This window comes from Heliconius melpomene, chromosome 18 (assembly GCF_056956725.1).
Source record: "Heliconius melpomene rosina isolate 202511_hmr_F chromosome 18, ASM5695672v1, whole genome shotgun sequence".
In the NCBI taxonomy this organism is placed as follows: Eukaryota; Metazoa; Arthropoda; class Insecta; order Lepidoptera; family Nymphalidae; genus Heliconius; species Heliconius melpomene.
Genome location: NC_140406.1, coordinates 7,015,258 through 7,029,767, shown reverse-complemented (window position 1 = coordinate 7,029,767; position 14,510 = coordinate 7,015,258). Strand labels below are relative to the sequence as shown.

Sequence of the window (14,510 nt, the reverse complement as noted above, 5' to 3'; positions counted from 1 at the left end):
CTTTGAGCTACCGTAACAAGTTGCAACTATAACACATATCTACTTAGTAGATTCTTAAGTAATAAGAACAGGTCATTGTATAGTACTACCCTCATGACGTAATGCCTTGATCCTGTCATAGGCTTCAAAGGCACGAGTACAGGCATTGTGGAGGATTTCGAGACTGTTTAGTGCTGTTCCGCCTGTAAGCTGGGATTAACTCTACGTGTCAGGCAGCCACTGTAGCACAGGAGCTAATTGGACTTGTAATGCTAATGTATGATTTTATGCAATAATAATGTAATTAACTATTCTATTAGTGTCCTTCTGGCGCTTGTTGATTTTGGTCTTAGTGATTATATGTGTACTTACTTCTGTGAAAGCGTAATTAGATTAAATATGCTATGATGATATAATAATGATGTGTGATGTTTTAATGATGTTACAGGTTATATAGGTTTTGGATAATAAATAAGATACGGTATTTTATTGCTTCCATATTATTTTTTTATCATTTTTATGAGTAAGTCAAAGAAAACTTGACAAGTCTTACAGTTTTTAATTTTTTGGTCAAATTAGTGGTAGCTTGGTGAGCAACGTAAGCCTTAAATTTTGTTCGTATTGGGATTGAATTGTCCATATATTTAGCGCATTAGCTGTTTTTCAGTTAATTTATTAACAAACATACATACTATACATTATAGCTGTAAAGGATTGGCGTGACCCTGGACTGGCGGTTATTTGTCAAGGAAGACCGTTTGTCGCGTCAGCTACATAACTAATTGCAGTTGTAAATCTTCGTCGCGACGTGAACGTCTATCAGCGGCTCTGAAAATAAAAGGAATTTATGTACAACAATATGGTTTTTTAGAAAGTGTTCAACAGTATGTATGAATTGTTAATTAATATTTTATTACTTAAATATTAAGGTAATGGCAGTCATAGCTCATTGGCAGAAGCGTGCGAATGAAAATGCGAGAGGTTGTGAGGTGGGTTCGGTTCCTATTCGAGGAAATTAAATATTTAATATTTTCATATCCTCGTTCTGGTAACCGGGCAAAGCGTGTTGTTGAGTTCCTTCACTGAACACAATTCCTCGAGAATGTGACCTAAAGTGGAATGGAGTGCTTAAAAAAACAAGGTTCTCAGGTTACCTCTGCCTACCCTGTTATGTGCGATATTTACCCTTTCATTCGCCTTTCGAAGGCCTATAGGGAATCTTTTTAATACAACATTTATTAATTAACGTTTATATCATATTCTCATAAAAATAACAATCCTTAAATAGTATTTCTATGTATCTCCATTACGCTATAGACAATAAATTATCCTGTCATTTTCTATCTCTGTAACTTAGACAAACAATACGGCCGTTGTCAATCAAATCAGCTATGGATATAAATTAATCTGACCGCGATGTGACCGGAGCTTAAATGTTTATGCAAAACCACGTACAGAATTGACGGCCGTCCATATAACGGTTAATGTACACACGCAATATCCGTCCCTTAAACGTATTATGAGGATAATATGAAATATGTACACAGTTTGCCCTTTGACGTAGGATATGGTTTGAAATGTGTTTTGTTATGGGTATATTATCATGTATAAGTAACTAATGATTAGGATGGTGATGAAAATTGTAGGGACGATAGCTCTCTCTCTGGATCTCCTACCGTATTCCACCATCGGCAAAGCAGTATCACCGGTAACCTTGGTTTTCTGTGTGAATTTTGACTAGTCAGTATGACAAATTGTTTTTTCCACAATGTTGCCAATAATGAAATCAGCCATCACCGGACGTATTCCCGCAAAACTACGATACGTAAATTTTTAAGGGTTTGATCAACGAATTCCTTAAAAGCCAGTAACGCATGGATAATTCTTGGTGTTGCAAAAGTTTAGGGGAAGCTTTAATCACTTGACATGAGGTGACCAGCTAGCTCGTTTGCTTGGTATAACATAAATATAAACAAATATTGGGCAATGTGGCACAGCGTCTGACAGTTGTGGGTTCATTTTCCACTTGTGATAATAAGTTGGTTGTTCCCTTCTTCTATTAACAAGGCAAGGTAACATTGAGATTCGCTCACTATGTTTCGAAAATTGCGGTCTACCGGGAACGGAGTGTCTCATATGGTGTAGTTAGTAATTATAGTATACTAAACGCAATGACTCAAAAATTTGTATGTTTGTTTATGTTATGTTTTTTCAAGATATCGTTAAAATAAAATCACCAAAAACAGTTTTATTCCAGATTCAATGTACATACCCATGTAAGTAGACAAATAAAAAGTATTTCTAAATATAGTCCCGAGCCTTTGATTCCCAAATGAGAAACGAGATATAAAAAAATAAAATATATAAAGGACACCGATTGAAATACGCATCTAAAATGGTTGTATTAGAGATAAAACACGCACTGGAGTAAAACTGGGTCACTGTAAAATGACTCGCTAATGTTTCATGCACGTAATGAAATGCGACATGTCATATACAAAATATGCATGTTTATATTATTATTATTAAAGTTGTAGAGTATGTATTCATTATATAGAAATAAAAGGTCAAAGGTCATGATAGAGCAGTTGTTTTTCGCTGAAAGTGAAACTGAAAGGGTGTGAGTACAAATCGTATTGCTAAATTTAACCTATGGTCTAGTCGATGTATACTAGTAAAATTTTTTTTTGGTTTTTGAAAGGTAAAATAGAATACTGTATCTTCAGACAGGACATGTTAAATTTCAACTTTCTAAGTCGATTAGTTTCATCTGTGAGTGATGACTCAGAGTGAAAATAAAAAACGAAATATTTTTTATAGATTATGTTATTCTGCAAAAAGTATTTTCTTAAATAACTACTATAGATATGCTATTGTTATGAATAATTATTTATAATTTTTATACTGAAAAATATTTTCACTTTAAAAAATACATTATTTTAAAACAAAAATAATAACATTTTATTTATAAAATGGTTAATTTAAAATAATAAATGTATACAGATGTTACTAATGAAGCTTTTTAGTACACTTCGTTTGATTCTGTTCAGACATATTTTAAAGGACAAAGACATTGACTTTTAAATTTAAGAGAAAAACTCCAGTCTTTGACGACAAACGCAGTTACAGTCGATAGATAGCAGAAACTTGCCTTCAATGGTATAGAAACATCTTTGTCTTTCATTTTAACTTTAACTATATGCTCAATATATTTTATACTTTTTGTCCACTATTTTTGTATCTTACTTATTTTTAACTAGGTTCTTTATAAGGAAAATAATTCTCAAACCAATGATTTAAATTGTATTATTACAATGAGAATTTTTTTGACTCTATCTAGCTATGGTTCGTTTTTTAATTGCCATTTCTTCAAATTCAACCTTGTCAAATAAAAAACAAATATTTTCTAGAAAACAAAATGTATTCTTAAAATAATTAGCTTCCAATATCAAACATCAAACATCGGTTAAGCAAGAGACAAACAATACAAAATTAATTTCTCCACCCTACGTCATTGAGACATCTCCAGAGGAATAAAATAGCCTCATTTGCGACTTGAATGCAATCCGTTTAATTCGTTACGGAAACCCTCCTATGATTAGATCAAGGCGTTCGGGATTAAAAGAAAATTAAAGCATCGGCTCTGATGTCAACCCTACGTTATATTTGCAAACTTACTTGTGCTTGTTCCTCCCGCAACCAGCGTCTTATTACTTAAAACATAAAGAACATAATAAATTTGCACTATTTTTTATGGTGCAAATGTAAATTTGTAAGAACACCGCAGAAATAGTCAACCCTCAAATAATTATGCTACGTTTAGGGCGTCTCTTGGTAACAACTGTTTGAGTTCTAATTACATTATTTTTTATTTCATTCAGCAATGTGGTATAAATATGAAAAGATTTGATTTTAAAATTTTATATTTTAAAGGGAAGAAAGATTGTCTTTATTATATTACGCTATCTAAATTTATATATTTTTCTCCGTAAAAATGAAAAATTATAATCATGATAGTTGATTGAAATATGGAATCAGCACAACTCATATATTTTACTAATTGAATAAAGCGAGCGTTTCTGTATTCCTGAACTATCATTGAATAATAGATAAATTTACCAAGATTTCAATAGATATTACGATCTATTTAATCTGAAACTACTTCCCTTTGTGCCCCATAACACTCTTGCAAGGAATCCCAACATTAGCTACCGGAACAGTTTGATTGGCATATCCCTTTTCATCGCTATATCTGACAAGATATTATAAAAGGGCCATGAGTGCGCACGTTTCGATATTGGCATAAGCCTTCGTTAAACTATGATTGATAGTGTGCCACAGTACCGATATCCAAGGTACTAAAAATTTTATAAGCGTTTCTTGTTCGTGGAGATATTAAATATTTTCTTAACACTTTTCGTGATAGTGTAAAAGTGTCGTTTCATCAAACTTAGAATTTTATCGTTATAGGAAAATTCTTTGCGAGGTATTTTGCGAAATTGATATTATAACTATTAATTTTTCTCATAAATTCCCGTGCATAGGAACCAAATTATATTTGCCAATATGTATGTATAAGGTGCGAGAAATCCGCCATATTTCGAAAAAATTCTATGAAAAACACTACCGTTCCTTTATATCACGTTTCATTGTGCCATAATTATTTTACAAATAATATTATTAAAATATTATTTAAAGTTAAAGTTAAATAAATATTTTTTTCAAAATAAGAAATTACATGCTTAACTTATTAGTATTGACTGTTTTTTAGCTTCACGATTTATCTCGATAACAGCATGGTATGCAGAGAACCAGGGTAGCTAATATTAAGACAGTCCGTTCCCATTAAGACATTTCCGTTGCTTATTTTCCGCGGAATACTGGAGACATTACGTTGTGAGTTAACTCAACGCCGTGTTTTCCCTCGTTACCAGAGGGAAAACATGAACATATTAAAAATTTCATTTCCTTGAGAATCGAACCCATCATCTGTCGGGGCTACAGTCACATGCTTGTTCGCCTGCGCCTCGACTGGCCACAAAAAATATAATTAAAATAGATAAATATGACAAAAATGTGTGTCTATAACATAATAACACCAGCAAATCAAGGAGTAAAACAAATTTAGCAGTAAGTAAACAAGAAACCATTACCATATTACTCAAGTATAGCATTTGTAAGTATCAAGATGTGTCAAGTCATGCAATGGAGTGCACGAAGTAGCCGTCAGACCCGTCCAAGATGATAGCTTCTAAGTGTCATCCCACGCGTCGTCACTTGCAAATAGTGTATCGGGCTTACTTTACTAAACTTTGTTTTTCTATTATATATATTTTTTAAGATACTCGGTTCCTCAATTTCTGCTAAGTTTTCGAAGCATTATGTGTTGAGTGGTGGGACTTAACGCCGCACTTTTGCCTTGGTAGAGCGAAGAAATAAAAATATTAATAAATAATAACTTATTCCCCTAAGTGAAAATCAAACGGACAACCGTCGCGACAGTCACACATTTGAGCCCTGTGTCACTACGGTCCTTATTAAACTTTGTTTTCCTATTATGTACTTTTTTATTTTTTACTAAAACTTTCGGAGTATTGCATTCTATCACCAAACATACAGTATTTTCTCTGGACTTCAAGTAAAGGATGGAGTAATAATAGTTTGGTAAAAATCAAATAGAAATCTGCATATTTTACAGTAATTGTAAAAGAATAATAAAATTTAATTTTCTGAAACTTACTCCTCACATATGAACCCCAAAAAAGAAACAATACTTTCTATTTATTTTATTACTTAACAATCGCTAGCCACTCCTGCCTTACTTTAATAGAGGATATAGAACACCCACGTGTCCATGTATAGTTTAAGTGTTATTGCGTTTAAGAATAAAGACTGGAAGACTGGTTTCTTTGATTGATGCACATCACTAGTAGGAATAACTGATTTACACCTTCGTGGTTTGTTTGGAACATTATCTAACGTCTTCATCTTCGTAATGTATGTAAATTGCATATTATGCATCATATTAAATATTAAAATATTTTCTTGTTTTTTTTTTTAATTCGTGGTTTAAGTTTGGGAATAACAGTATTGACAGAGAAAATTTTGAGTCATATATTTGAACTGTAATTCAATGTTGGTTTTCATTTTTCTTAGTTTCATTGCTGTATCCGCAAGGTAAGCAGTGAGAATCTAGTGTTAAAGCACTCCACTTTTTACTTTTGATTCAATTTGCAAGATATTGCTTGTTGATTGGCGGAACTCTCGTCGCGCGTTTGTGTAAATCAGAGTGGGAAATAAGGAAAAAGGTATTAGAATCCAGTATTTTTAATTTTTTTTTTATTATTTAATTTTACAGCTTCATGCGTTTTCTTTCGTATTAGGGTAGGCAAAGGGAACCTAATGTTCCAATATTCCGTTTCACATATCCTGACAGATTTTTGAGACAATGTATGATAAATCTTGGAACTCAACGCCGCGCTTTGTCTTCCAGAGAGGGAAAATTAAATTAAAATTTTAATAATTTAATGCTAAAGGCACCCCAGCTGCATTATTGAAATTAAAATTATAATGCTACTAATAACACATATATAAAATAAGTAACTTTAACATTACTCAAAGTAAATATACTAGACACATTCAAAGAAACAAATTTATTTCTTAATTAACTTTTCGTGTGAAGTTACAAGAAGTTTAAGGTGCATTCGGATACCGAATTCAGTTACTTTACCAAATTTGACCGTAAATCAGCCATTCGTTATTAAGATAAGCGTTTTGGACAAGACATTATGAGTTACAACCTAATGTACATTTAGTACCAAATATGGTTGAATTAGTAGCAATCTGATATTTTATCTCAGATACCCACTCTATCTTGTTTTGTAAATATTTCGTCTTAACACAAACCTTTTGATAAGGCATATCTTAATGATGTCTATATAAAAGTTGGTTATTATAATCGTTATCGGCAAGGTACTTTTTACTGCTTTATACTTAACATTTATGGGACTTTTGTAAAGGGTCATTTACCGTTATCTGATGGACATGGTTGATATAGTAGAGATTTTTATAGCTTTCTTAATATGTGAGTGGAATTAAGTGTAGTAGTGAGCTTTAGCTAGAGCTTTTTCTGATTACAATGTGAAATGTTTTTTTTTCTATATATATAAGTAAGATTATAATTTAATATAACGGATAGTCGTGTATACTTTGTCTGTATTTACTGGATGACACTCACGAAGAAGTCGCTCCATTCTAAGACTCTTGCTTTATTTATCATGCTTCATGGTCCATGGTTAATCCTCCATGGAATTTACAAATTTCATGCCATGGCAGATATTAACCTAATCATTTTTTAAACTGAATAGACGTAGGGAACCTAGGAAGGTTCCTATTGTTAAGACTTCCGATTCACACTTTCCATAAATTCAGTAGACATTGCGTGTTAAGTGCCAGAACTCAACGACGTGTTTTCGACGCCAGAGCGAAATGAAAGTATTAAAATATTTCATTTCTTTCAGTGGGAATCGAACCCACAGTCTGTCACGCTTTAGTCGCTTGCTTAAAAATATTATAGCACGTAAATGCTAGTATTGTATTTCTTCCTAGTAATAACACAGGAAAATCTTTTTGTTTTATATTGTAACCGCTAGAAGTTATAAATCTAAATTAGTCATAGCAAAATTTTGAATCATTCTCAAAGTAGCCGCTTATCAGATCATGATTCGTACAAATTATACTACTCAGGTGAGTAATATATACCTGTAGGCTTTTTCCTTAACATTTAACATCACGTGCACAATGATATTCAGCTAGTGATTTTTTACTCATGTAATTATTTTTTATACATCGACATCTATTTACTTTATTTTTTTTAAAATATCAATAAAAAGAAAAATCTGTAATATATTAATTAGACTAAAAAATTCCACATAATATGTAAAAATAATTTTATATGTTAAAATAACTATGCAAACTGAACCTTTGGTAGAAGGTGAGATAAGTAAATTAAAAATTTAGATTAACTAAAAAGAGTAGGCAGAGGGAACCTATTGTTAAGACTCTCCATTCTCCACTTTTTGCCGAATTTAGACCAGAAATAATATTATTATATTCCTAGAACAAGCATTCTAAAATCTAAAATCTGAACTTGCCACTTAGTTCTCACCTAAAAATCCCAACACCGTGTGATATACTATTCAAAGATAACATAACATGGTTTACGACACCTTTTCTGCTCTCCATATCTATCTGTGAATGGGACGGGCGGCGGCGGGCGACGTCCCGCGACCGCAAGAATGTGTACATCACGCCTCGTTAGTCACGGCCATTAGTGATTCAATAACCGCAATGCTGTTCCTATTTGTACTATTCATATTTTGGGAATATATCATTTTAGTATACTTGTTTTTTAGCTTCACGCTGCATCCCCTATACAGGAGTATAGGCAGAGGAAACCTAGTGTTACGAGACTGCTTTCAACACATTCTGCCCAATTCTCTAGATAATTTGGTTTGAACAGCAGAACTGAACGCCACGCTTTGTCCTGTTACTAGAACGAGCAAACGGAAGTAGTCAAGCCTCTTTGGAAATAAACGCACAACCACCGCGTCGACAGACAGGCGTTGTGCTGCTGCGCTATGACGGCCCTTTTAGCTTGTTATAATTTAAATTCTCGGTACCATATTGCTGTACATGTTCATTTAAATAAAACTAAAAACAATAAACAGCAAAAATAAATCAATAAAAATTAAAAGGTAGATCAAAGCGAAATAAATGACCGTATCGCTGAGAATCAGCACGGGCCCGAGCAGGGCATTGTTTGAGTAAGCCTTTTTTGCGGCACCGCGGTGCTAATTTATATCGGGTCTGTGTCGAATTTCGACAAATAAATTTATTGTTTAGACAGACGATCATTTGGCAGTGGTTGCGGGTTTGGAATTTCAAAGGAAATATTATTATTGGCCTGAACGTCGATTGGCCTTAGATATTTGTTCAGTTAGAAGACGTTACGAGGTTGAAATAAATGAAATAAGTGATCTAAGATGTTGTTTTATTTATTAGGTATAATTTAATATAAGTTTTTAAAGTTGTAAAAATATCTGACAACCAATAATTTTAAAGTGGACTGTAATATAAAAGCCATTCGTCTATTTTTTTAAATATTTATAATATATGTTATAATAGTACTAGAACATTATATAAGATTTAACAAAATGTATTAGCTTCTAATATACCTCCTTACTACGCCATCTCTTAGGAAGACTTGACATTATTGACCGAGCACGAATCTTAAATTATGTAGAAATAAATTAACAAGGCAGTTCTAAAATATATAGCTAATATAAAATATAATATAAACTAAGTAACATTTTATTATACAATTTCATGATAGAGTAATAAAAATGTTACTTATGCTGAAGATTAAATTAACTGGAATGGCACTGAAGTGACCTAAAGAATAATTAACCAGAACCTCCATTTCCTAATGAAGAATAGTGCTCTCAAGACGGCTGTTGGTGTAAACTTGGACCATTAAGATATTACAGAGTTAGTGTTGCTTACATAATGTGTTAGAATTGTCCGTGCTGTACAGTCCCAATAGTTCCTTAAGTGCCTTATGCACTCAACGTTTTTATTTCTAAGGATATATTATATAGTTTACATTTTCTTACAAATTAAAGTAAAATTTCTCGAGATAAAATATGTAAGCGATGTAATGTCCAGATGACCAGTATAAAAAGTTGACAGTTTATTTGTATACGAAAATTTATCGAAATCTTATTTTATTTAAAAGTGTATATAAATAGAAATTTGTAGTAGATTTCCTTGTTATCCTTAAATGTAAAACAACTGATTTTTAGGATTCAAATGGAAAACACCGAACCCTTATGAGATCATTTTATTGTCTCTTTCAGCTTCCAAGGTTATCAAGCTGAAATTAATATCAAATATTTAAGTGTGTGGTCCCTTAAAGTCATCATTTGTTGTAATGATCGAATAAAATTTATAAATTTATAAATAAATCGTAAAATGTAAATGAATGTTTGTATGTCACCAAAGCGGCGTTCAGTTCTCAAAAGAAAGATAAAAACTGGTAAACGGAGTTTCTTAAAACTTAACTTCCATCTGCTGATGCTGATGCTGCTGCTGCTATGCGGGAAATAGCATAAATTATAATTCCTAATAACGTTATCAATACAACAATAACCGCAACAAGTACCTTTCTAATCCATTCAAACTGAGCAGATATATTTTTATTACTTTTTAAAGCGAATATTTTTTTTGAAAAATTGTTTCAATTGAAAAAAAAATATAATAAATCATTCCAGATGCTTTCCGATACATTTAAATGTAACGACCATTTCAATCGGTTATCATAACAAACATCGTAAATTTTACCCTATCTCCGAGAGGATGACGTTGAATAATAAACCAACCAACTTATCTGTTTCGATAGAAAATAATTAGAAGTTGCTTAATTATGTTATGGTAAAGACACAGCTTAGTAAAGGTTTTTTACTTATAAAACATGCTCTAAAAACTTTAAAAAATATATATTTTGGAAATAATCCAAAAGACTCAAATCTTCTACATTAAAATTTTTATGCATGTTTTAAAAAGTATTTTATTAAACAAAAAGATCATTTGTAAAAAAAATGCTTTATTAATTTCATTTGGCTAAATTATGCACATTAAGCTTTTAGTGGATTCTTCTATATGTGTGGCCATCGTGGAGCACTGTGACAACTTTTGACTGTGAACGCAATGGTCGTGGGTTCAAACAAAATAATAGTAATTAATTCAATAATTATAAAAAAATGATTTTCATTCATGGCTCTGGCTGACATACCGCGGCGTTATGTTCCGCTAATATCCGCTACTGAACAAATTAAAATATGAAGTATATTACTTCCTTGAGTCACAATTGAACCGACAACCTATCGTGTTAAAGTCACACGCTTGTGCTCCTGCACCACTACTGGTTTCAAATTAACATAGCTGCCATAATTTTATAAGCTATGTCAATACGATGCGAGATAAACACCAAGTTCAAAGTGAACCGGTACGTGTGAATCATTTTAATGTATTATAATATTGATTATATGAACTTGTTTCTTAATGGACTTGAAAATATGATCGATTTGTATTCTAAATTGTTATATCTACTAATGAGTAGTGTTTATGCACTGTATATTATGTTTACAGGCATTGAAATATTGATATTGAAATTTATAACGTTATTAATAATCTTGTTTGGTTATAACTTAATGCGGGTAGCTGTTGATTTTCATATAAGAAATATGATAAGCATAAGTAATAAGTACTATATAGACCAATTAAGAATAGTAAAGAAAGAAAGTAAAGAAGACCAAATGCACAATTTTGTACTGCAAATTTATCCTGGACTTTTTTGCAATTTTTCATTTTAAATTAATACTCTTATAATGCTTAATAAAGGTGTAATAAAAAATATTAATATTATCAGGAAAGAATATTAACAAATATATTTATCTAAATAAGATTTCTTTCATGCAATTAAGTTTAGCTATTAATTTTTAATTTCAAATTATCACACATTAAATTTGTTTTGACCCTGATCTAAATATAATATCCATAAATAATCTCCACTTGTTACGCTAGAACCTATAGGTCTTTGAAGATTATTTCAGTAAATCCTAAGCTAGCTGCTACTAAGCTACCCAGGTTTAAATTACCACTTTACACCTAAAATTGAACCTACCCATACTTGTATCTATATACTACCCTCTTCCTTTCAACGAGCTTGCAACGAGACGCTTAGCAATAATTAAGCTCACACAGTCCCTTGTGTCCACTCGATCATTCTCAAATTCTCTGGAGTCCATTTTCAAAGGCGTATTTCGTTATCCGATATACACTCTTGTTTATAAAGCCTTCAGACCCGCTTTTATGGTCACTTTGGTAATGTGACACTAAAAAATTAGATAAGTTAAAGATTTTCCTCTAAAAGTCCTTTCACTTTTCAAGTAAAATATTTTTAAAACGTAGGGCTTAAATTCGCAATAAAAAAATTGTACCATTCCATGATTGTATTTCAATGAGAACTATAACACATAAAAGTTGCCGAATTTATGTTTGCTGACGTATACCCTAATTTTGTATTAAAATAGTTATTTTACAATTTATAGCAAAATTTACAATATAATATTTGACAATGTTTTTTAGAAAAGGAACAGAAGCATGTGATATTGCATTTAGGGGAAAATAATGAGAGTACAATGAAAAACTTTTGTGATAGTACTACCTAGTATTAGTATACGAGAATATTGAATATCTTTGAAACATTTTGTGGGGAACGGAGTGTCATAACACTAGGCCAATTAAATAATTATTTTATAGAACAAAGCATACATATACTAATTTGTGTCCTAATTTTAGTTTTGCTAATTATGAATGCCCGCGAACTCGTGATTAGCAAAGCAAGCGTCCATCAAACAGGCCGTCCTTCGGTCACGAATGGTCTAATCGCATTAATTAATGCATGCTGCTACTTTTACCGTATTTGTTTTCTGTTTACTATTATTCATTATTTATTATTTTCAAGATAGAATATAAAACCATTTAAACTTAGAAGCTTTAGTAAGAAGTTCACGTGACGTAGTAAGACAGCACCTGAGTGTTAATGTGATGGTTATGGGTTCTCTATGTTTGAGTTTGCATCTGAATGTTTTCAAAGATATAAAAATACATGGAAAGCCGGGTCAGGTCTCTAGTATTAATATAAACAACAGGTACATGTTGTGTGTAAACTTCGAATTCACTTTACTCGATGTTTTATTTTCGCTTTGCCATTTAGTTACAGCTTTAAATTCAATCTTGTATATTGAAACACCCCATTATATTTTGAAACGGGAGAAGCGTAGTGTTATGTTTTACGATCCTCGGCTGCAAATTTAATATAATTCATGACTCAACTATTAAAGCTTATGTTTATAATATAATAATGCCTTAAAATAGTTCTAGTTCTCTTGTTTTTAATGAATAATTGTTTTTTTTTAATAGTTGCAATTTTCTGTTGTAATAATTGTTAAAATGAATTATAATTAAAATTGCCGAAACTTGATTGTTATATATAAAAAAAAATATGTGTTGTCTTTAATATTTAATGTACTATACGTTTCCCTTAAAAATAAATAAATAAAATAATTCTTATTCAATAAATTACTTGAAATTAGGAGAATTACATATATCTTTTTCACGATACTAAAACACAAACAAATATATTTTTTTTGCCCGGACTTATCTCCGGAATAGATGAACAGATTTTTATAAGACTTTCACTGAAAGACAGAGAGAGAGTTCTGGAGTGACACATAGGCTACTTTTTATCCTGCAAGCGCCACTAGTATCAATAATAATACAAAACAAAAGTGACGGCCATATACAATTCTAAGTACTAAAATCAATCTACTGAGCGTAGATTAAACGAGGAAATGGCAAATGAATTCTTAGTCGTGTAAGACTCATATCCTGCTTTCGTCTCAGTCACCGAGCTAACTTATCACGCTAAATAAACATAAGCGCGACAAATAAAGTGACGAAGTAAAGTTAAAAGCGTGTTTCGGGAATGAGAACCAGCCCCTACTATTGTTTTTATTATCCTGAATTTTAAAAAAGCATAATAAATAGATTTTTTATTGTTTATTCTATTATATGCTGGTTTTATTGTTGTAAATAGAAATATTATTAATGTTTCTTTATTGGCCTAGTGGTTGATAATTAAAATTGGTCGTCAATTTCCATCGCAGTGTCAGATATTTAGTACAAATTAATATATCTATAAACCTTTATTAAAAAAAACATATTTAGGTAGATTTATATGTGGCCTGTTCTAATTTTTTTTTCTTATGAAATAGTCTAGAAATTAACGAAATATATTGTTCAATGAATAAATAACAAGTTTCTTATTATTTTTTAATAATAATTGTTATAAATCTAGAAATTATAAGCACACCAACGGTACAAACACAGAATTTATGAATGTTAACGAACCTCTCGGCGTCCCATTAAATCATATCTGACCGAGCAGCTAAAATGTGTCCTGATTCAAGGAATGCCTATTTTTAACGATAGCTTCTTTTAGGAGCCACAGATTATGAGTTTAAATTTATACTCTCTTTAATAGGGTAAGTAATGAAAGATGTAGCAATTAATGGAACCGAGTTTATTTTTGTACTAAAGGTGGACTAGAGTTGGTTCACCCGTTGATATTTTTAAAGAGCTTACACAAATTACGAAAAATTATTTTATTTTTTGTTTTTTTTTATTTTTACGTATTTTTTTAAAGATTTTAAGATTATTGTTACGTTAGGTTTATTGTTACGTTGAAGGAATTAATAATATCTTCATTATTTTGTTCATATTGAACATTACAATTTTGTGCATTAATAGTTTTTTTTTATATAATAGCTGTAAGAGCGCTGTTTAATCATAACTATCGTTAATTAGAAAAAATACTCAGCTAACATTTGAACTCTAAATACTAAGGT

At 31.3% G+C, this 14,510-nt stretch overlaps 1 long non-coding RNA gene across 1 annotated transcript in view; it reads right to left on the bottom strand.

The window, feature by feature from the left end:
- Nucleotides 1-373: 373 nt before the first annotated feature.
- Nucleotides 374-14,510, bottom strand: part of LOC146529388 (uncharacterized) — a 282,520-nt gene continuing 268,383 nt past the window's right edge. The window contains exon 3 of the long non-coding RNA XR_014878979.1: nucleotides 374-807. This is a non-coding gene — a long non-coding RNA (uncharacterized LOC146529388). The remainder of the gene's footprint in view (nucleotides 808-14,510) is intronic.